Genomic DNA, 23133 nt, shown 5'->3' on the forward strand with positions numbered 1-23133 from the left:
GTTGCACAACATCTGTGTTCGCACCAATGCCCCATGGATCCCAGTTCCAGAGGTACCGGACGATGATGGTGACGATGGGGCAGGTAGCCCACATCCCACTGCAGCTGTGGCAGGAATGGCCCGTAGGAACTCCATCATTGACACTTACTTCTCATGAGCACGTAACATTGTGGCCGTCCATGGCAATCATGGGACAATACAAGATGTCCAATTGCACAACGTGTGTGATTAAAACATATTTGCAGGTTACAGGTTGTACTTGTACATTATCATGTTAAATTTTCCTGCGGTTACAGATGTGATTTGCCATGTTGTGCACATTAGCGGAACCAGTTGTGTCCTGTATTCTGTTGTGGAGGTGTTGCTGTTTGTACTGGGATGTTGTTAATGTCGAGGTGCACTTATGCTTATGTGCGTATATTGCATGGTGGGCAAGTCTCTCCTGTGGGTCTGATTTGCCTACCACTGGTTTTTTTCATGCAGTGTGCCTGTCGGTTCAGTTCTTCCACAGCGCTTGGGGGTTGTGGGGTACATGTTGTCCTCTGCAGTCGGCCAGGGTGCATCCATGGTACTCCGCAGTTGATGTATTTTTTTCTGTGGCATTTTCCGCTGTTCTTGTGCTTTTTCCTGCATTACGCGTGAGTATTGCTGTCCTCGCGATGGTTGTCACTGTTTTATTATTACACTTTGGCCCATCGCAGGTTTTTTTGTGTTGTGGTTTGTGTTATATCTCCATCGAGGTGGTTGTATCACGGACATTGTCCGCGGTTTTGGCAGACTATCGCCTTGTTGTGAATTCCACGTTGACACAGGGTTATTTTCCCACGATAGGCTGCAATGTGTAAAGTTGCGTTAACATTTTTTGGTGCTGTTTAGCACACGTTCTTGTGAATATACCCCTTAATTTTTTTAAACCTGGAAAATTATGCACTTTGTGTAACTTTGCATAGCTTAAAATAATATGAAGGCTTTGAACTCTGCACATATCTGGATAAGGGGTGGCACTTATAAGGGTCCATTTGCTCACTCAAGTCAACCCGTCCACCATACCAAGTACCCACTACCTCTTTAAACCAGCTGGATTTGTTGTCGTCCACCCTCTGACTTAAGAAATGGGGGTGGGCTCGCCCACTGCTTTGAGAAAAATCGATGGATTGCCTTATATAGTTAGAACATCAGCGGACTAGAAAGTTCATTGGCCTTACTTTAAAAGTTCCGTTTGCTAAGCTTTGCTATATGTTATCAGGACAGGAGGTAACATTCCCTGAACTATTGGAGTAGTAGATATCCATACAGTAGGATTCATTTTCTTTGGTTATGTTTTTGGTATGGTTTGCATTTTGTCTTTTTTCTTTTACCACTCCCAATAAGGAAAAATATTAACAATTAATCTCAACTCAACACTACTTTGAACAATGCACTGTAATTGTGAAAAATGGTACAACCCCACACTGTTTACCAAATTGTGGACTTCGGGAGCATTTTCGTAAAAAGTCATATTATTATCAGAGTTTATATATGTTTGTGAACATAACGAAGATTAGATTTCACACTTACATAAATAAAACTTGTTTGCGTTAAATGTCCAAGGCCCTTGTTTGTCTTTTTAACACGCCTGTGTCCACATTCCTATATGACTAAGAATGGACAAAAAATGCCTCCCCTATGACAATGTCTACTGAGCCACAAGTTCAAACGAATGTAACCATTACTTTAGCACTGTTTTTACCATCGGGATCAGAAAGGGCTCGCGCCCGCGGCTGTCCACTTCTACCCGTGGAGGCTGTTTAGGGGCTGTCAGTTACACTTAAAAGCACAGGTAGGATGTGATTTTCTTCTTCAAACAAAACCTCTGCAGATAAACACAGCTAAACCGATAACCGTTGCCATCTGAACACCGCAACGAGCCTAGAGTGAGTCACAACTCTCACTCAAGGATTTATCAAGGACAAACAAGGGGGGCTCTGAATACTGACTGAAAAGGGTGGCCCATATTGGCGGCAGAATAGCAAAACAGCGTGGCATTGTAAACTCGAACACTGGGAGAGGTACATGGCCATGAATAGGCGCCTTTTTCCTTGTTTACTTTTGTTTTAGTTTTTTCTTGTATGTTTAACTGTATTTTGTCATTAATTGTCTTGTTGAGTCTTCTGTTAGTTATTATGTAGCCTTTTCTCATGTGTTGACTTGGGCGGTTACATGTATCTGCGCCTATCAGCTCCCTAAGTATTCTGTGTGCTGGGCTTAGGTTGTGTTTTCTTTAATAATTGGGTTATTTTATGGGCCATACATGAAAATGAAGAAAAATGTATATACAATCATTGAGACAAATATATTTTGATAAATAAATGAACCAATTTTTTTAAAAATAAAAATACTCTTGGTCTGTGGGTGTATGTAATTCAATGGACTTAATGCCAATATTTGATGCACCAGTGTGAGGGAAGTTTTGTGTTTTTTTATATTTGTGATTTCCCTGTTGACATCCCCACCTATTTAATTACCTCAGGGTCCCTCTCTTGTTTTTTTATCATGAATAGTTCCCATGGCATCTATACCCTGCCACAGAAAATAAGTGGACTTTTCCGCATATTTTTATTTCTCTGGAAATGCTTTTCATAAAGGGGTCATCCAGTGCATGATGTCACAACAGGTCTCAAAACCTCAGCGGAGAGCCCCAAGTAAACATTCTACAGAACGCCTTCTGTTGGTGATTGCTCGAGATGCAAGACTACGAGCAGAATTTGTTTCTGTACGTGGAGGCCCCCTTTAATATAACTCTTTAAATGTTCAGTGTCATCAATATTTGTAATGGGAGGGCCATTTCATCGTCATAATTAACTGAACGAATGCTCTAAATGTGCTCCTTTATAAAGGTATATAAGAAAGATTATATCTAAAGGTTGGGCAATATAGGTTTGGAAGATCAGATCCATTCCAGATTTTTATGAAAACCTCTGTGGGATTGTGTTTTAATTAGATTCATGGTGTATCAATCAGTGGTGTAACAAAACCTAATGGGGTTCCCCTGCGAAATACATGGAGGGGGGCCCCCAGCCACCTCTTTGGCCCATTGCCACAAAATAAGTAGCTCAATAAAAGAAAAGAAATACAACATTAAAGGGGAGTACAGAGAGGTGAGGGCATCATTTTAGAGGGTGGCAGTGAGGGAATACATTGAAAAGGAGGACATGATTTTGATTTGTAGCTACTACCAATGTTGTCAAGAATCCCCCACTTAAGCTGTTTATGCTCTGGGTAGGGGTGTGCCACTGGGGATGGCTGAGGGTGGATTGATGGATGCATGGAAGAATCAATTGAAGGCTGTAGAAAAGTAAGGCTGGATAGCTAAAGAGAAGAAGGGTATTGGAAGCGTAGAATGGGTGGATGGAGAGAAGGCTGGAATAGAAAGATGGATAGTAGACCAAATTCAGGAGAGCAGCCGAACAAGTGCCTGGCTTGTTCACCCTACTCTCTGCCATTCAGTGGCGATATGTTTGAAAGTGCTGGGGAGTTTATTATTCTGGCTGCTGCTGTGTTTATTGTAAATCCTAACCACCAGATGTTGTCATACAATGATTTCATCCATTGTCCCCAATTCCCATATTTCCCTGCCTTCAATCTTGCAAGTCCCATAGTGCCCTACATACGGCTTATGATTAATCCTCTACATAAGCATCTGTTTTTGCCATTTGTGATTTTGGCCCTATAATCTCTCTAAAATTTCACTGTCCCATCTATTCATTCTATAAGGAAGACATTTAGATGAGCGTTTACTCTTGTGCACCATTTTCACAATTATAGTTCCTCTTAAAAGAACAGTGGCAAATTGTCCATGAGAGAGATATTGATTAGTGGTACACTGTCAGCTGCAACACCAAATGACAACACTTGTAAACCTGGATTTCTTTCCCATATCAAATTGTATGATCCTGGGCAAAACATGTTACCTTCATGTGACTAATTTGCAAAACATTTTAGTGTTTGAAAACAGGTTTAGTCCAAATAATAAATGATGTATATGAAAATACAAACTGAAGTGGAATGTATTAGGTTGAGTGTCTCCCAAGATCTCTCCCTCTGTGACTGTGACCTTTAAAGGACTGAAACAAACAAAATTTGGGGGAGCTTGCAAAAACAATCGACCTCTGAGACTAGCTCTAAATACCTTTGCTCCTTTGAAGTAATCAAATAAGCAAATGAGAGGTTAAGTAATGTGGAGGGTGATCGTGTGGGGGCAGAACAAAGAGCCCCACCTAGGGATTCCACACAAGTTGGCTCAGCTCCCTCCACCTGGGGAAACCGGCCTGCCAATGATGGCCGGCTCTTGAAACTGCCTCTTGGGAGCACAGCTCCCAGGACACCTCAGTGTTGAAAATGCAATTAATTCGGGGGCCTTGACATGCACTATGTGTTATGGGAAGGTCCCAGGGCAGAAGGCCTCTCGGAGAACATTTGCTAGTTCTCTACATTCTGACTACACCCAAAGCATGGGTCCAAGGTCTGTTTATTGGGATTGTGGTCATCCTGTGGCATTCAGCAACTGTCCCGAGAAGACCATGGATGTGGAGGGCCCATTGCTGTTGATGCTTGAGGTGTATCTGGGAACAGTGCTGTCCTGTCTCAGCCTTGTCTGCAAAGTACAAGTCAAGATACTCATTTTTCTTCATCTGCCTGTGCAGGATGCTTGCTGGTTCTGGGGGAAGCTGGTCCAGATGGGGTGCCTTTGAAATAACAGAAGGTTTGGCGTAGGAGACCATGGGTCTGTAGTAGAAATATGCAAAAGTCTTTTCTCAGTAATCCATGTACAGGTGATGGGATAGACCCAATGCACAGCTTTATTTTTAATCCGATTGTTTCGACCCTTCAAAGTAGGCCGACTGGGTAAAGCACTATACAACCCTTTTCTTACAGGGCCTCTGTGATTTTAATTTGACAATTCCGTAACTATTTATTTGGACTAAAACACTTCCATTTGGACAGCAGATATATTGCCCTGCAGGACAGCCAAAACAAAATGGGATAGTAACAATTCACTGCACTGTATGTAATTCTGATCCAAGTCATACATTTCTGCTTGCAACAGACTGTAATATAAGAGTGCCCGATAAACATTGAGACACCCATATTACGTGCCACCTCTGTGTATCATCATAACACCTCCTGGTGGCTCAATTCTTAGGCATTATGCTTTATTTCTTAGCTCAACCATTTCCCACAATGAGTGATCCTGGGCAGATTAATTTGTTTGTTTGTGCCACAGTGATTTATATGCCCACATGTGAATTACCGTTAGCAATAACCTAAATGCTATTTGCTGGTATACTTCTAGTGAAGATAATGAAGGTCCGTCTGTGGAGCACACATTCAAAGTGAACCATTTCTTTGTGATAACATATTTTCTTACTTTACACAACTTCAGAAGGAAGACAGGGGATTGAATAGAACAAGATGTGCACAGTATTCATACCCTCAATGGAATTGTGCAAATTGCATGATTATTCCACTGAACGAATGTTTGAACTTGTTATACTGTTACGACTTCTCAGGAACCTTTCCTGCCAAAAAAGCTTTTTGCTGAAAACTTCTGCACCACACATGTGAAATTCACTATTACTTCCAGCTAAGTGCGTGAAAATCAGTTCATTGGCCGTTTTCCTTATTGAAAAACGTCTTAACAGCAAAATGATAATTTTCTGGGTTTCTCTGCCATCGAAACTAGTTGCTCCACATAGCCCTTACTGCTGTAGTACGTACATACAACATAATTAGGTGGGACATGGGAACAGTGCTAGTAACTCATAGCTGTTTTTCCTCATAAAATATCTTGGCAGCATTGTATATGGACCACTGAGCTTCCCCTCGTGGCCTTTAAGGTAGCTGGCTGAGTTATTATATCAGGTTCTCAGAAAAAGAGGAATATGTTTAGAGACAGCAGATGGAGAGTACATCGTATTATGGGGGACTCTGATTTACAGTCTTTTTTCATGATGACATTTTTATAAATTGCAGACCAAGCCTTTTCGTGTACCTGGGAGAGGGCAAGACTCTAAGGCATGCTTTAATTTCTTGCTATGAATAGGCATATGTGGTATCAAAATGCGCCTCCTCATACGTATCTTATGCCCCATAGACTCGCGTGTACGTACCAAGGAACTCCAGACTACTTCCCACACTGCCACGACACTGAGGCAACTTTTATTCACATGGTATGGTCATGCCCACTCCTGAGTGAGCAATGATAACAGCAGTACTCTCTGAAGCTGTAGGCGGCATTGTTCACATAGATGGTCTACATTTTGTTTTGGGGATTACTTCCCGTACAGTAGCATGTAAAGCCACCAATATATTTCTAGGCTTGGCATTGGTAGTGGCTAAGCATAGGATAGCAGTGAGTTGGAAATCAGCGGCGCCATCGCCCATCAAATTGTGGTTCTCCGACCAACACACTGGTATTATAGCGGAGCAGGAGGTGACGCAAGGCGCTGTGTTGGGACACTCGATTGCATCCAACCTTCCAAATTGGCAGAGATATTTGGAGGTGGTGGAAGCCAGACAAGTGGGAGCTCACTCCTGAACATGTGTAGGATACGGGTGGTGCATGCAGACTAGGAGAGCGTGCACACTGACCCTGTTGCCCCCATACACTCCTGAATCTACTATGGTAACTGTTTTACTTAATGTTCCTGCAGTTGTCCACCTTCTCCTTAATTCCATTCTTTTCCCCTTGCACTAAGCTGCAGTCATTCGAGGTCATGTGGCTGTTTCTTCCACATGCTAACTGTTGTGGGTTATTTTTGGCAAAGTGCAATACACAGTACCGGTCCTTGAAACTACAAGTCTATGTACACACTTGTGATGCAGTATACAATTTATCTATAATGTAAACTGTGATAATTCTACAGTGGACAAATGGCAAACATTGTGAGGGTATTGTAAGCATCTAATGCCTATACTGAATGCTATTAATCCTATTGTTGCCAAATTAATAATAAAGACATATAAAACAAGCATTTGCAATGCAATAGGTCTCACATTTACGCGAGTTTCAGCTATTGCCATTGTAAATGACAATGCCTTTTATTTATGTGTTGGTTTTTAAAACCTAAATAAAAGGCATTGTCATATCCTCCACGCCACCCCCATGCAGCGGGGAGGATAGAAACCAAGCTGAAATGGAGAGGGCGGTCAAGAAACCTCTGAATAGCTTTACAATAATCAGGGATACTTTGTGGCTCTGTGCCAGAGCAACGTTTGTTTCCTGACGTCTGCTTTATTTGCCCCATCAATGCATTCTGGGACTTGTAGTTTTAGTGTAGTTCATTCAAAGCCATTAGCGCTTCACACATGCAATGCAATGAGTTGTAAAAGGAAAGTCAGGGACCGGAGCAGCAAGTGACATGGAATGAATCTACAGTGCCCTGAAACAGCAGCTGAAATCCAGAAGCGTAGGCACTGTCTAAAGAGAAGGAGTAAGTATGCTGCTGGACACGTTTCTTAGCATTGTATGTGGGGCCAGTGATCTATAATATTAAAATAATGCCCCCTGTACCCCACATACAAATGTAATACATTGCATGTTACATTTGCAAAATGCAGTAGTATAAAATCCGTATTTCATAGTGAACCGTGAAACATGGGAATATTTCACGGTTCCCTGTAAAATCCAGCCTGCTTCGTTGTAATGACGGGCCTCAAACTACTTTACAGAGGTTTCCGTTACCTGGGCTCCTACAATTATGCGGCATGGAGGACCAAATAACCCTGCACACGCCCTACAAAAACAAACGGAAGTAAAAAAAAAAAAAAAAATGTGGGGATAATTATCTTATCCGTGGCTTGTAGAATATAGTAAAGGCCGGGCAAGTCCGAGGAGGGGACGAGGCGACTGCACCAATTTGGCCCCCAGAGCCAGCAGCTGTCCCCCATAATCCTGAACAAATGGGCTCTGTGTTATCTGTAAACGGCAACAGCCCTCGAGAAATGTCACACTGTAGCGTCAAGGGAAGCCAACAAGAGGGGGGCTGACGGGGATGACTGATTGAGTGAAGGGGGAAGAGGAGGCGGTAATTATACTCCCCTCGAAAATGACAATTTTCCGATAATCATTTTACAACGCTCATTTACAATAAACCATATGTTAGCATTTAAGATGGGTGGCTTTACGTTTGCTTAGTCCCGCGCGTCTGATACAATTGAGCTCTTCATCCTTCCAAAGTCGATACACTGACACTAAGTAATTCGATACCATAAAACTCATTATATAAAGCACTTAGAAAAAACACATAGCACAAAGCGGGGTTATCGTTTGTGGTAACCTTTCTTCAAGTAAATGCTATGAGTAAAATCGTACAAACTGGCACATGGGAGACACGCAGCGGTGACGTGGATACGTTTAAATCTAGGTCGTCTTAGTTGGTCAGCTAAGGTGCCCCAAAGTCAGGTGTGCCACCTTATACCAGCCCCGTTTCTTATCCAGCAGCATGCTGGAGTATGCCATACTTCCAGCTGTATAGAGAAAACTACAAGTCCCAGAATGCTGTTTGCTAATAGCCAATAATGGCCGGCGGTGTTACATGGGACTTCTTGGAGCCTCACGTTGTGACAGATGTGATTAAAAACACCACCCCATGTGTGGTAAGATCCTGGGAGTCCCCTGTCCTGTCTTCGTTCTCCAAAACATTATGTTGTGAGCACAACGCATGTCAGACTGACTGAAAGCAGGTGCTGCGATCAAAGGGCTGATCTTTGACCTGTTGGGTTCAACTGAATGTTCATGTCCAGCATCAGCATTTTGCCGTATTTCGTTTACAACCTAATAACATGAATAGCAAAACAAAACAAAACAAGCATTGGCATAGCCAACAGGTCTCGACATTGGGACCTTATACGTGTTTAGCCATGCAACAGTTGCATAACTAAATACAAAAGCGAGACCTATTGGCTATGCAAAGCGGCCATGCAGCAGCTAAAGTTAAAGTGATCACGATCGCGATCAAACTTCAAAGCGGCCGCGAAAGTGAAAGTAATTGCGGTAAAGAGCGCGCGCGCCCGCACACATGCACTGTTGCTCTAGGCTGGCCTGGTAGCACTTTTTGGAGCCCTCTCAATAAGTCTTGCCAGACCAGCGCATGCGCTGGGTCAGGCGAGACCTAACCAGACCAGCGCATGCGCTGGGTCAGGCGAGACCTAAAAAATAAATATGAATAGGCATATGGCAGCACCATAAGGTATGTACTTAAATAAATGTATTTATATAAACATACATGCCTAAGCACATATCTATAAATAGACACCTTTATATCTACATACATACTACATAAACTCGCTTCTAAGGACCGGTAGAGAGAGCCCGCAGCAGGAGCCATAACAAACTCCATTTCCGAGCCTCCCTTACATCTCTGACACGCCATCGTGTGCCAGGAGGCTCATTTAACGGATCCAGGGCTCCCGTTACACAGGACACGCTTCTAAGTACCGGTGGGGAGAGCTAGCAGCAGGAGCTATAACAGACTCCATTTCCCAGGCTCCCCTACATCGCTGACACGCCATTGTGGGCCCAGAGGTGCATTTAATAGACGGAGGGCTCCCACAGCGCGGGACACGCTTCTAAGTCGGGAGGAGAGAGTCAGCGGCAGAAGCCATAACAGACTTCATTTCCCAAGCTCCCCTGCATCGCTGACAGGCCATTGGGCGCCCAGGAGTGCATTTAAGGGACGGAGGGCAGCTGCTGCGCGGGACGCGCTTCTAAGTACCCGGGGAGAGAGCCAGCAGCAGGAGCCATAACAGACTCCATTTCCCAGGCTCCCCTACATTGCTGACACGCCATCATGCGCTGGGAGGCACATTTAATGTACTGAGGACTACCACTGCAGGGGACGCACGCGGGCAGTGCCCAGGTGAAGCCTGGGCAAAGGGCGGGCCCATCCTTGCCCGTCACTGACCAGAGGTGGCCGGGCCAGGCTCCCCCTCTAACATCTGGCATCCAAAATCTTCAGCTGCTTCTGGCCCCTTTCGCCTTCCAATATAAGTCAGGACTATATTGCAGTATGTGGCCAGTGACTGTGGTTGGGGGCACTTCATCTTGGAAGGAACCGGCGGACGTTAAGGACCTTCTCCCATTGAGACGAGTATGTCCCACTCCTTTCATTCCTTTCATCCTGTTATTGTGCTGTTGTGCGTGCAGACTGGGTTAACCCTCATTATGGGCAAAAGGAAAGCTGGCAAGCTACTTAGAGCTGAAACTAGTGCCTAGAAACCTCAGAAACCTGGCCATAAAAAGCAAATGGTCGACTTGCACCCTAATACCTATATATTGGCTGACATTGATTTATCAATTGAAGAAGTCAAATCCCTATGAAACTCAGCAGACTCTGATAAAAGGAAGATTGATGCTTCAAGGGTTCCGGACATGTACTGAGGACATAATCCCTTTATTGCCCAAATCTAAACTGAAGACTAGGGAAAAGGTCCTTCAATACAAACTACTAAAACCCCTTTTTCACTGTTTCCCGAAGTCATCATCCCCCTGAGCATTCCCTGCAACAAGAGATTTTCAGCCCTTCAATCTCCTGGGGATGCTGAATGGCCAAACATACCCTAGTTGCAACCTAAAAACAGCCATGATGTTTCAATGGGAAATGGATGCCAACGAGGTCTGGCGACACCTACTGAGTCCGCGTCTTTGTCAATATTAGCACTAAAATTGGATCACCTTGGTAGTTTGATTGTTTCCCTGGTGGACCAAGTCTCTTTGCTACAGCAAAAAAGTTTGCTGTGCTGCTGTAACAAAGATCCAACTCAAGCTTTCTCAAACCCCAAAGTGAACCAAATCTCTTTGAAAGCCCCAGTAGACACATATAGATTGGATCAGACTCAAAATTCTGCTGCCACCTCAAGTACTATAAAGCCGCCAGAGATTCCATCGATTCACAAGTGTTTCTTCTGCAAATTATGAGGCGGTAACGATATAAATTGAATTATACACATGCATAACCTTGGCGGGTGGAAGTAAGAGGCTACACAATAACTTTGGATACATGCATCTCCAATGTGAGGCGAAAAATAAATAATTTGAAGTAAATACATGCATAACCTTTGCGGGTAAAAGTAAGAGGCCGTCATAGATTCTGAATTTACATATTTTCGATGCAGAAGGTGAAATCCTATTTTTGAACCGGGAGACAATGGTGGTTCTGACGAGTAGAGTTTTTTAACCTCATTAATATGAGCATTGCCGTCTTAGATAGCTAGATTGGAAGGTCAAGTCGGGACATTGGATTATAATTATATCCGGTGACTCAGACAACGAGTAAAGAAGAAAAACATTTTTTGAAAGCTACTGCCAAAATATTACACTATATCAGTTGATTCATACCGTACTGGCAGAACTGTATATGATCTTTTTTTAATTATTGTGATTTCCAGATTTTATTTCTTGAGTCACAATCAGTGCACTCTCTGGCAAGGACTGACTAAAGTATCCACTTAGCTGCGCAATAAATAAAACGCATCACAAGAGCTTTTGAAGATAGATGCAGCCATCCTTTATGAAAGGGTAAGTTAGCCACAGTATAGTACTGTAGATCCAAAATGAAAATGAGTAAGCTTTCGCAATAACCGACATTGACCCATACAACGTCTCTTTTCATAGATACCGCTCTAACCAAGAGAGTTCTCTTAAATTCCCCTCCGCACCTAATAACAATAGACGGTGGCTCTAACGGGTACAAGAAAAGGACATATATCATAAGAGGTAAATTTGAATAAAATCCCTCTGAGATTTCCTAATCATGCAAAAAGACATATAACTCATGTATAGAGTATGTACATTTTGAATATAAAGAAAATATGTTAAAAAGCTATTTTTCTTTCCCAGTTAAAGGCTCTATCAAAGAGGCAGTAACAGTGGTGAAACATTTAGATACCAAAGATTATGTAATTGATTAAACATAATCCACCAAAACGAAAAGGTATGCTTAAAATTAGAGAATAAGTAAACTAGAAAATGCTTAAATATAATAACAAGATATGCTGATTCTGTTAACTGTGTAGAATATACTTTTAAGAAAGATTTGTCTAATTTTTTATTGTATGTCAATCATAGTCAGTAAATCATTATTTTAAAAGGAATGAATAGTGGACATACGATTGTCTGAAATGTGTTGTAAGGATCCTCTTAATGATCAAGTACTACTCTTGCCAATGAAAATGTTTTTATTAAATCGCTTGATTCACAAAATAACGCCATATATTAAAGAAAGAGGCTTAAATAGTAATGTCACAACAATTAATGACTTTTAAGCCACACAGTACATGCTAGGTTTCTTAATTTATGTTCTTTATGTTTAGATTTTATCAAAAATTTCCGTCCTGATGAAGGTGAAAATTAAGAATAAACACCGAAACGCAGCGTCGACTTTTTAAAATTGCTTCTTAAAGTTTTTATCCGTACAATTAGATTGTTACCCAAAAGGAAGGTGGTTAATGACTTATGTACTAATACGTAATGTGATATTTATTTAATGAATTTATCTTTTATATACCTGCAACTTGATAAAAAAATTCTTGAGAAACTGTGTGCTGTACATTATGTATATTAGATATTGTGGCAACATATATGTGTTTCAGAAACAAATACTGTTAGGGCAATTGACGTTACAACAAGTAAGAATACGATATCAGTTCAGGTGTTTAGAGAGGGATTTGCCCTTCTTGACACTACGCCACAGGGTTTGAGTCTTTTTTTTTTTTTTTTTGAAAACCTTTATTGTGCATAAAACTCAATACAAACATGGGCCTACAACCACCAGGGCCGGCCGCTAATATATACATGGTCATCAACATCCAGGCAGCAACAGGCCCCCTGGGGCTCAGCCGAATTAACAAATTACTGAGTGCACCTCAGAGGCTATCAGGATACATAATTTTTGGAAATACAAACAAAGGAAGAAAAAATAAAATAACACCAAAAAAGCAAGGCGGAAAAAATCGAAAAAGGGCGTCTAACCACAGCCGGGGGACCACACAATACATACTCCACCCTCGGGTGGTTAATGAGGATGATGAAGGGGGAGGTGGGGGCGACGGGAGAGCCAAAACCATCTACAGGTAAAATATAAGAGTCCGGGAACCTCCGGATCAGGGGGACAAGGCCGCATCAGATGTGTCCACGAGGGGGGGCGTGCAGATGTTCCCTCGGTACGCGTTCCACTGACCCCAGATTCTACCCCACGCCCCCGGCTTACCCCGGGCCACATACACGGTTTTCTCTCTGCACATACACCAGTCCATGTTCTCCTTCCAAACTGACACGGTGGGAGGCCGCCGGGAACCCCAAAGCTGTGCGATGTCCCTCTTAGCAATCATGTTCCCCAGGGCCGCCCACCGAGTCTGAGCCGCATTATAGTCATTAGGCTCCCACACGTTCAGCAAACATCGGCGAACCTCAGGCAACAGAGCGACCCCAGTGACACATTCCATGACAGTATGCACCCGGCGCCAATACTCGGCCACCTCACAGCACTCCCAGAGAACATGGAGAAAAGTGGCGCTGAGCCCACAGCCACGCCTACAGAGCCCGTCTTCAGAAAAACCCATCAAAACTAAACGAGGGCCCGACACGTAGACACGGTGGAGAATTTTAAGCTGGACGAGACGGAGACGCGCGGGTATAGCCACCTCCTTAGGGGAGGACAGCGCTGACTGCCAATCCTCATCGTCCAGTTCCACCCCATGCCCGATCCACACCTCCCGAAGACGCACGAGGAGATCCGCCTGAATGTTTATTAGTTTTTTGTAGATAAGGGAAATAGTACTGTCGGGCAAGTGACCGTCGAGTATGCGGTCCTCGAGTGGCGAAGATACAGGGACTGCGGTCTCAGCCCCGAAGACCGAGAGCAAGGCGTGCCGAACCTGAACGTACCGAAAGAACTCCCTCTCACTCAATTCGTACTCACGCTGCAGCGCAACAAAGGATTTAACCGCACCCTTCACCCAGAGGTCACCTACTCTGCTGATGCCAATCGTGTCCCAACGCTCAAAGCCCTTCGTCGTCCAGAGGCTTCCCAATCTTTCATACGCAAACAAAGGGGTCGCACACGTCAAACGATCATTCCAGCCCATGGCCACATTCGCAGCCTTCCACAAGCGTACTGCAATCTTAGTGGGACCGGTTAAGTTCCTCCCAGCCGATCTAGAGTAAAGCGCTCTGTTAAAGTTGCCGCCAGGCAGCAAAAATCTATCCATTTCGAAAGCCGGATTCGGACCAGGTGCGTACGTTGCATGGTTAATAGCAGATAGCTGGGAAGCCCAGTAGTACCTCCTGATGTCCGGGAGCGCAATGCCCCCGTCATACCAGGGGAGAGTCAGTTTTGCAAGAGCAATACGTGCACGACCGTCCCAAACAAGTCTCCTTTGTAAGCTCTCCACTTCCCGGAAGTAGGCCGCCGGAATAATATCAAAGGAGTTCTGAAGTGCGTAAAGGAATCGGGGGAGAGACATCATTTTAAAAAGTGCCGCACGACCGAGGGGAGACAAGGGAAGCTTACGCCAACGGGCCACGTCTAACCTCAATCTCCGAAGTGGAGAGAGGAGATTATGTTCGTAGCGGACAGTCGGGTCCAATGAGACGTACACCCCCAGGTACGTAAAGCCGGAATGGGACGCCTTAATGGGAAAACGAGAAGGCAGGAGAGGAAAGCCACCGGATATAGCATAGACACAGGATTTGGACCAGTTAATGATCAAACCAGAGTTCTTGCCGAAGGAAGTGAGGATGTCAAAGAGCACATTGAGTGACTTACGCGGTGAGGTGAGGTACAAAAGAATGTCGTCCGCGTACAACGAAACACGATCCTCGAAGCCAGGGGCCCACTGGATCCCTCTTATCGATGGTTCCCAACAAAGTCAAGCAGCGAGCGGTTCCAAAGCCAAAGCGAAGAGCAGGGGAGACAACGGACACCCCTGCCTAGTGCCCCTCCCAAGAACGAAAGGCCGGGAAACCCTCCCATTAACGACAACCTGTGCCAACGGAGCAGCGTATAAGAGTTTAACCCAACTAATAAATCCCGCCCCGAAGCCAAACTTTGCCACGGCGGCCCAAAGATACGGCCATTCTATCGAATCAAAGGCCATCGTGGCGTCCAAGGAAACCAAGATGGCCGGCTCTAAGAGATATTCCGCCCTTGCAAGTACGCCGTGTAGGCGCCGCAAGTTAAGGGCCGTATTCCGGTGCGGGATAAAACCGGATTGGTCCGGATGCACCAGATCACAAATAACAGTAAGCAGGCGGTTAGCAAGGACCTTAGCAAGGATTTTCGGCTCAGCGTTCAACAGAGAAATAGGCCTGTACGAGGCGCAACGGTCCCGAGGCTTACCGTCCTTGGGAATCACGACTATAGTGGCCAGACGTTGGTCGTCAGGGAGAGAACCAAGTTCAAGCGACTCCGAAAACATACGACGGAGAAATGGCGCAATTTTATCCGGTTGCAGTTTGTAGAGTTCAATCGGGAGTCCGTTGGGGCCCATGGCCTTGCCGGAGCGAAGGGAACGAATCGCGGTAGCAATCTCGTCGACCGATAAGGGGGCATCTATCTGCTCACGCTCATCCACCGACAGGCAGGGCAAAGCAATATCCCTCAACAAGTGACGAGAGTCAGCCTCATCTCTAGCAGACACCGGGGAGTACACAGCACTGAAATAGTCAGCAAAACACTCCACAATCTCACCAGGGTCAGTCACACTCACTCCCTCCGACGTCTGAATCACGGGAACCACTCGATTCACTCTCTCCTTCTTATCAAGCCAAGCAATCAATTTACCCGCCTTATCCCCAGCATCATACAGTCTGCCCTGCTGTTCCCTATACATTGTCCGAGCAGCATCCGTAACAAGGGACTTATATTCGAACGGTTTCAGGCTGAGGGCGTGGAGCCCGTCCTGAGTGACACCCGTCTCCAAGGCAGCCTCCAACCCCGATATCTCAGCCTCCAACGCAACCACCACCCCGTTCTTAGCTTTCTTAGCCTCCACGATCAGGGATAGGGCATGTCCTCGGAGAACCGTTTTGAAAGCCTCCCACAAGGACACTGAGGACAAGACGGACCCCTCATTCTCAAGAAAATACTGTTCAAGCGACTTAATGAGACCCTTGCGAATCTTGGGGTCACGCAGGTACCAGGGGTTAATGGGGGCGATCCGCCCGGTGGATCGCGTCCCGGTATCGAAGAGGAGCCACAATGGGGAATGATCGGAAATGCCCCGGGCCAGGTGCTTAACCTCCCGGACCCGGGTGGTCTGGGCCGCGGGCATAAGAAAATAATCTAGTCTGGAGAGACTCCCGTGGGCCCCGGAGTGGAATGTGTACTGACCCTGTGTCGGATGCATCAACCTCCAGCAGTCCACTAGACCGAAAGTGTCCAAGAACCCGCCGAGCCACGCCTGGGTGGCAGAGAGGGCTCGGGGAGGGTAACGATCCAACTCGCCAGAAATCACTGAATTAAAATCCCCACCCACAAGCAAGAGACCATCAGGAAGTTCAAGTAACATACGACCCACATCCGAAAAAGTAGAGGTCTGGAGTCCCGGGGGAACATAGACCGAAACCAATGAAAGAGTCTGCCCCTCCCACCGTCCAGTCAAGGACGCATAGCGCCCCCTCTATCATCAAGAGTGACTTTGTCAATCTCAAGCGGGAGGGAAGATCACAGCAAGATGCCCACCCCTCTGGAGCCAGTGGTGAAGCCAGAATGTGCCACCAGTCGGTAGCCCCCCCTGTTCATAGCATGACATACATTGCCCACCAAGTGCGTCTCTTGAAGAAATACCACATCAGGGGCCAATCGGCGCAAATATTGCAACACAACCCCACGTTTGATACGGTCCCCCAATCCCTTGACGTTCCAAGACATCAGTTTCAACCCGTCCCCCCCCCATCCCAACACAAGAAGCTGGAGTCCCCGGGCACGCAGCCAGACACCTGAAACTGAAAGAGAACAAACATACCGCCTTAAAAAGAAAAAACACACAACCCAACAACCACTGCCACCCTCCCACTCCCACACCATTGCAACACCCCCCACCCTGCACCCCTGAGGACTAGACAGCCCCCCCAACTTGCAGTGTGCCTGTCGCCCTGACAATCCCATTCTACAAAAAGACCCTAGAGGAGGAAAGGGACCCGTCCCCTCCCGCACCCAAACGAACCATTAATAGACAAAATATACAATTGAAGTAGAACCTGGCTGAGCGCAGAGGGAAATGTCAAAGTGGAGGACCAAGAATCATGCCTGCAGAGGCCCTCCGCCCTTGGCACCGCCAGTACGCCCAGATCGTTCGCCCCGGTCCGGCAGGGAATCCAACCAGTCACTCACGGTGTCAGGGCGTTCAAAAAAGATAGTCCGATCTTCATATTCCACACGAAGCCTGGCAGGGAAAAGCATAGAGTATTTGTGTTCCAGATCTCGAAGACGGCGCTTCACCCCCTGAAAGCCCATTCTCTGTTTCTGAACGAGTTGGGTGAAGTCCGGAAAGAAGTTAACGGAGGAATTCTCATATTTAACTGGGCCGTGCACCCTCGAGGCCTGCAGGATCGCATCCCGGTCTCTGTAATGAAAAAGTTTTGCAATGATAGGCCTCGGGGGGGCTCCTGGTCGAGGCCTGCCGCCCGGGACACGATGGGCACGCTCCACGGTGAAGAACTTGCTCAGGCCTGAAGGAGCAAGATGATTGAGGATGAGATCTTCGACCATGAGATCCACCGGACGGTTGTCGAAAGTCTCTGGTACACCTATGACGCGGATATTGTTGCGTCGTGTCCGACCTTCGAAATCCTCCAGCCGCCGGGACATCGTGTCGTTTGCCAACTTTAGATCGCCAAGAGTTGCCTGGAGGTCCGAGACATCCGTAACAAGAGTGGAGGTCCTCAGGTCCAGCGACTGGACCCTCTCGTTAGTCTTAGAGAGATCGGCCCGAATTAACGTAACATCAATGGCAACCGTGTCAATTTTACGGGCCAGAGCCTCGAACTGCTGGGCGATGGTCTCCCTTATGCCGTTGATGGCGCCCATAACGTCCTGCAGCGACAATTCCGTGGGGACGGACAGGACGGACGGGCCACCACCGGAGTCCTCCACGACGGCACTTGCTGGCCCGGGGGATCCTTTACCCTGGGTATAACGATCCATGATGTTACTCTGGACTGGTCCCCCACGGTGGGATGTCTTGGCCCTCCGTTTCTCGGGATCCCCCTTGCCCGCCATATTGAGCGACGCTCACCGGAGGGGTCCACCCGGACCGATGGCAAAGGGGCGCCAGCAGATCAGACACGGACTGTCCCAGAGCCCGCTCGGAAGAGTTGAGGAAAAGGCAGAAATCAGTCCAGTACAAAGGCCGGAGGGCGCCCCAGCCACGCGAAGTAGCTCCTCGATCAGGCCATGCAGAAGTGCAAAAGCGAAACTGAAAGTGGGGGCGCGGTCATTGGCAATGCTCCGATGCCGTTGTTGTTCAACTACACCCCGGCCCCACAGTTCACCAACGCACCGGGCACAGGTTCCAGGTGGGCCTCCAAAATGCAAGACGCTGTATTTCAGGTCTCCCAGATCCGATTTACGTTCTGAAAAGAGTTATGGATTCAGCCAAGGTTCATCCTCCAGAATCCGTCCACAAATCCAGGATAATGTCAGGATAAGTTGCGAGGAGCGGCAAGGGTCCGGAGAGCCCTGTGCTCACGCGACCATCTTGGATGCGCGCGAAGCTCCTCCCCGGTTTGAGTCTTTTTAATCTTCCCATGTACCCTGTCCCTGTGTAAATCATAGGGGTATCTCCTTCCTTTTTTACGTTTCTTCTGCAAATTACCCAGTACGGTCTGTAAGGTATCATAATCAAACAGCCAATAACAGTACAACCACAAGAGCAGTGGATGGTGACTTGCACAAGAGAGCAAGGACTGGTGCTAATGTAAACCTTCTTCCCCACCGGGGGGCTTCATAAGAACCTACTTCTCTTATCCAACAAGGCTATTCATTAATAAGTTCAATTGATTGCATTTGAAGAAAAACAAATCAAGACTTTAACAATTCAATCTATATGACTTGAGTGCCTAAACTTAAGTCTGGAGCCTATGAAGATACTGATGGGTTAATCAATAAAGTAATATTCAGGCTTAGGATAAAACGCAAGTGCCACTCTGTAATTAGATCAGATATTGTGAGTGCTAGACGGTTCCCTTCAGACACCCCATTATTCGATTGCATCCAGGTTACTTTATGTGATAGCCAGTTAGCTCAGAATTGCAGTAAAGACAGGGCTCTGCTTGCACACATTGCTATGTTAGCATAAGCGTATTAGAAGTTAAACTCCATTTTATCACTTTGTCGCTTTTGCACATGACACTACATGTAACTGTTATTGTAAGTTAAACTGCTTGCTTTTCTTCACATGAGAACGGTCTGTTTTTCACATTCCTAGACTTACACCGCGACCTTAGTCTGTACACTGTGTGCAGAAGTCTTCAAGGTCAAATAACAATGTATGCTGTTGCTTCAGGTTGATCGGCCCAGGCTCTAGACGCAACACGCACACAGCTGCAAATATCTGAAACTTGGGTGCCTTTAATATTACATTGCATGCACGATTCTGGCACTTGGAGAAAAACCTTTCCATCTACAGAGAGCGTTGCTGATCCTGTGATGTGATTCACCTCAACTGATCTTGGAGGTATGGGGTTCCCCATTTAAACTTAGAGACCTTCTCTTATTATAAAACCTAGCTCCTAGCCAGGGGAGGGTGGTTCACAAGGAGCTATATGACCTGTTTCCATTATTATTATAACATGATTTCTCCCTTTGTGTTTTATGGAATTGTAACAATGCTGATTGTTTTATTTCTAATCATATGTTTGCTTATGTTAGTCAAAATACTGCATCTTAGAGCACGTAGTTAAAATAAACATTTTAAACTTTTTTGTGTCTCTTATTACTCATGTTGTGGACTGGTATGAGAATAAAAGCAAAAGAGTGTTCTTGATTCCCACCATTTCTGAGAATACCCTAAGTTGCTTGTTCTGGGTTGTCTAATCATTGGTAGCTTCACTGTAGTACGGAGAACGAATGAGACACTGAAGCAAGTCGGATAGGGGTTCTGGGTACTGAGGTGAGTTTTTTGGTACACCACAATTCACTGAGGTGCTGGTTTCCTGTGCATTGTTCTGTGCATAAGCAGAAGCCCCGCAACATGGCGCACCTAACGTTTGGTCTTATATTCGAGACACTTTAGTAGTAGTGCTTATATTAGTCCACAACACCCTCACTTCTGTTTCCGGTTGAAAGACGTGACGGATTAACCTACCTATATTGACAGATTATAGGTTCATTCAAGCTTGATAATTGAAAAGGTTTGCATTTTGAATTACTGCCCTTTTGTGCTACATATCATATAGATTGTTTTTCTTCTTTGTGTCCTTATGGGTGATATTAATATAGCACCGGATAGTCGCGCAGCACTCCGGCGTCATCTGGCGCAGTTTGGGGTGCCCGGCGATGGTATGTCAGTGATCTTTGTGGTGAGTGCCGACGCAGCGTTCCCCTTTGAGCTTTTCTTCTCTAGGGTGACGTTTCCTGCAGTAAATGCGGAAGATGAAACATTCCATATTTACACTCCCACTGCGGTACCTGCAAATTACACACCGTATAGGACACAGGAGATACCGATTTCAGCATGGCAGCATCGTATTTGGTTTAATAGTGCCCTCCCCCATGCCGTAACTCTGGTTCTGTTAGGCCCCTTGTCTATCCCTGGGGCCACTTGGTCAGTCTTGGCCGGGTTCACACCACATCCACGTTTTTTGCAAGCCTCAGTGGATGACATACGTCAGCTACATACCGTCTTGATAGTGGTACACAGGGCTTCAGCGCAATACGCACCTGGGGTTGCGATGCAACCAGTTGGACTGGCCGGGATTTCTATTAGTCCCATAATGATAAGTTTGGTAATGGGCAAGCGCCCCCAGAATAAGGACGATATGCCTTATTGGCTTGCTGAGAAATTTGACCAGCTGGAAGCAATATTTCCTAATACGACTCCTGTGGAGAAACATAGGATTCTGACGATTAGTTTGCAGAAAGAGTTAATACCTGAGGTGACCGATTGTGAGAACTGGGTAAAAGTATTTGCAGCAGTCTATAGGAAGTGCTTCGGCACACCGTCTATGACTGTACTGCCCTCTGTGATTAAGCGTGTTCAGGATGAGCACGGTCCAGAGGCGGCGGCCGAGTTGGGAATGAGGCTTGTTGGAGTGTTTGACATAGTTGCTGATCTCATCCTTGCTAACGTCAAGGGAGATGCGGTTAACTTTCAGGTGTCAAATTAGTTGCGCCTCGTCGCCGACGCCGATAAGCCCCGGCAGTTACCGAAGATTATTGCGGGGACTTATAAGACTATTGGCCGCAATAGTTTGGGTGTTAAGCCTTTTGCTAAAATAGCAGCACAACCGCAAACTCATATGGTTAAGTCTACTAAAGACGACCGTCCAGTTTTTCCTAAACAAAACTGGAAAAATAAAAAACGGGGAAAGCAGCAACAGAAACAAGGGTCGCGTCCTGCGTCACCAATACCAGTGTCTACAGAGCACACATATGAGTTGCGCGATCGTGCAAGAATTAGGTCTCCTGATAGATTTCAGGTTCCTGATCAACGTTCTCCTTGTTCTTCACAGGAAACATCGGTCTCACAAGCCGGTGGAGGAGAACGCGGCAGAGTTCGGGGTGCCCCGCAAGGACGTGAGCAGCCCCGCTCAGCTGATGGTAAAGGCAAGCAGGACGACTTTCCACGTCAATGCCCTCAGTTTTAGAAAAAGAAAGTTGCTGTATTAAAAGCAAGGGATGCCACAGATAGTGAGAACACAGCTTCGGAACCTGATATAGGTGCTAACGCTGCTAGACAGAGAAGTGGAAGTTACAATAGTGCGACAAGCACTGTGTACGTATTTGAAGGCAACAGCAACTGACACGTTCATCACAGTAGAAACTGCTGACACTAGAGTGGCTCCCCCTGACAGACTATATGATATAGTCCTTTTAATCGAAGGTGACATACAACGTACAACAAAAGGGATTTTGGGGGAAAATCTGACCTCTACATATGGCATTTTGTTAGCGGAGGTGGACTGGCCCGCACCTTTCATTTTGGCTGCTCCGAGAGGGGAGGAGGTAATCCTCCCTAGTTTTGCACACACTGTGCCCAAGAAGCAGGCGCAGAACTTTGCAGAAGAGTGGGCTCAGGTACTTGCACCGGCTTTGTACCGTACTCAAGTCAATTGGGATAAACTTTCGCCTAGCCATGAGATTCCATTGCGGTCTATGCCACAGCCACAACCCCAATATCCCATGCGGCAAGAAGCGAAAGCTCCCGTTGCGGAAATCCATGAACCATTGGAATATCAAGGTGTAATTGAAACATGTGTGTCGCCCATGAACAATCCTCTTTTCACTGTAAGCAAACCTGATGGGTTGTACCATCTAGTTTTGGATTATCGGCATTTGAACTCTCATTGTTGGACGTGCGCGGTACAGAATACCCACAGTTCTGCCCTGGTTGATAGTCTCATGATAAAAGGGTTTTAAGACCACACTTGACATTTCCAATGGCTTTTTAAAATCATAACCTGTCCTCTATTAGTAGCCAATGAACAGCCTTTACTTATGGCAAACAAAAACAGTTCAAAAGATTAGCCATGGGCTATAAAAACTGCCCGGGCGTCTTTGTCGCACGTGTTGTCTCTCTGTTAGAGAGCAACGACCCTGATGCGTACTCGTATGTTGATATTTATCTCACAGATGACAAATTATGGCCGCATCTGTGTCGCGTTGACCGCATCATTGTCATGTTTGCGGACTTCGGTTACAAATTTAACTTTGCAAAATCACACATTGCAGAGTATACAGTTTTGTTTCTGGGCTATGAGCTCAACAACGAAGGACGAGGTTTAGCACCTCACTTCCTGGAGTAATGCGCATGTTTGCGCGCTCCAACAACTTAAAAAAAACTACAATCTTTATTGTTTTTTAAAAATTTTGGGCATACTTACATTCCCGATTATGCCCAGCGTATCAAGCCGCTATATGCCTTGATACAACC

This window comes from Triturus cristatus, chromosome 4_1, assembly GCF_964204655.1.
Source record: "Triturus cristatus chromosome 4_1, aTriCri1.1, whole genome shotgun sequence".
NCBI lineage: Eukaryota > Metazoa > Chordata > Amphibia > Caudata > Salamandridae > Triturus > Triturus cristatus.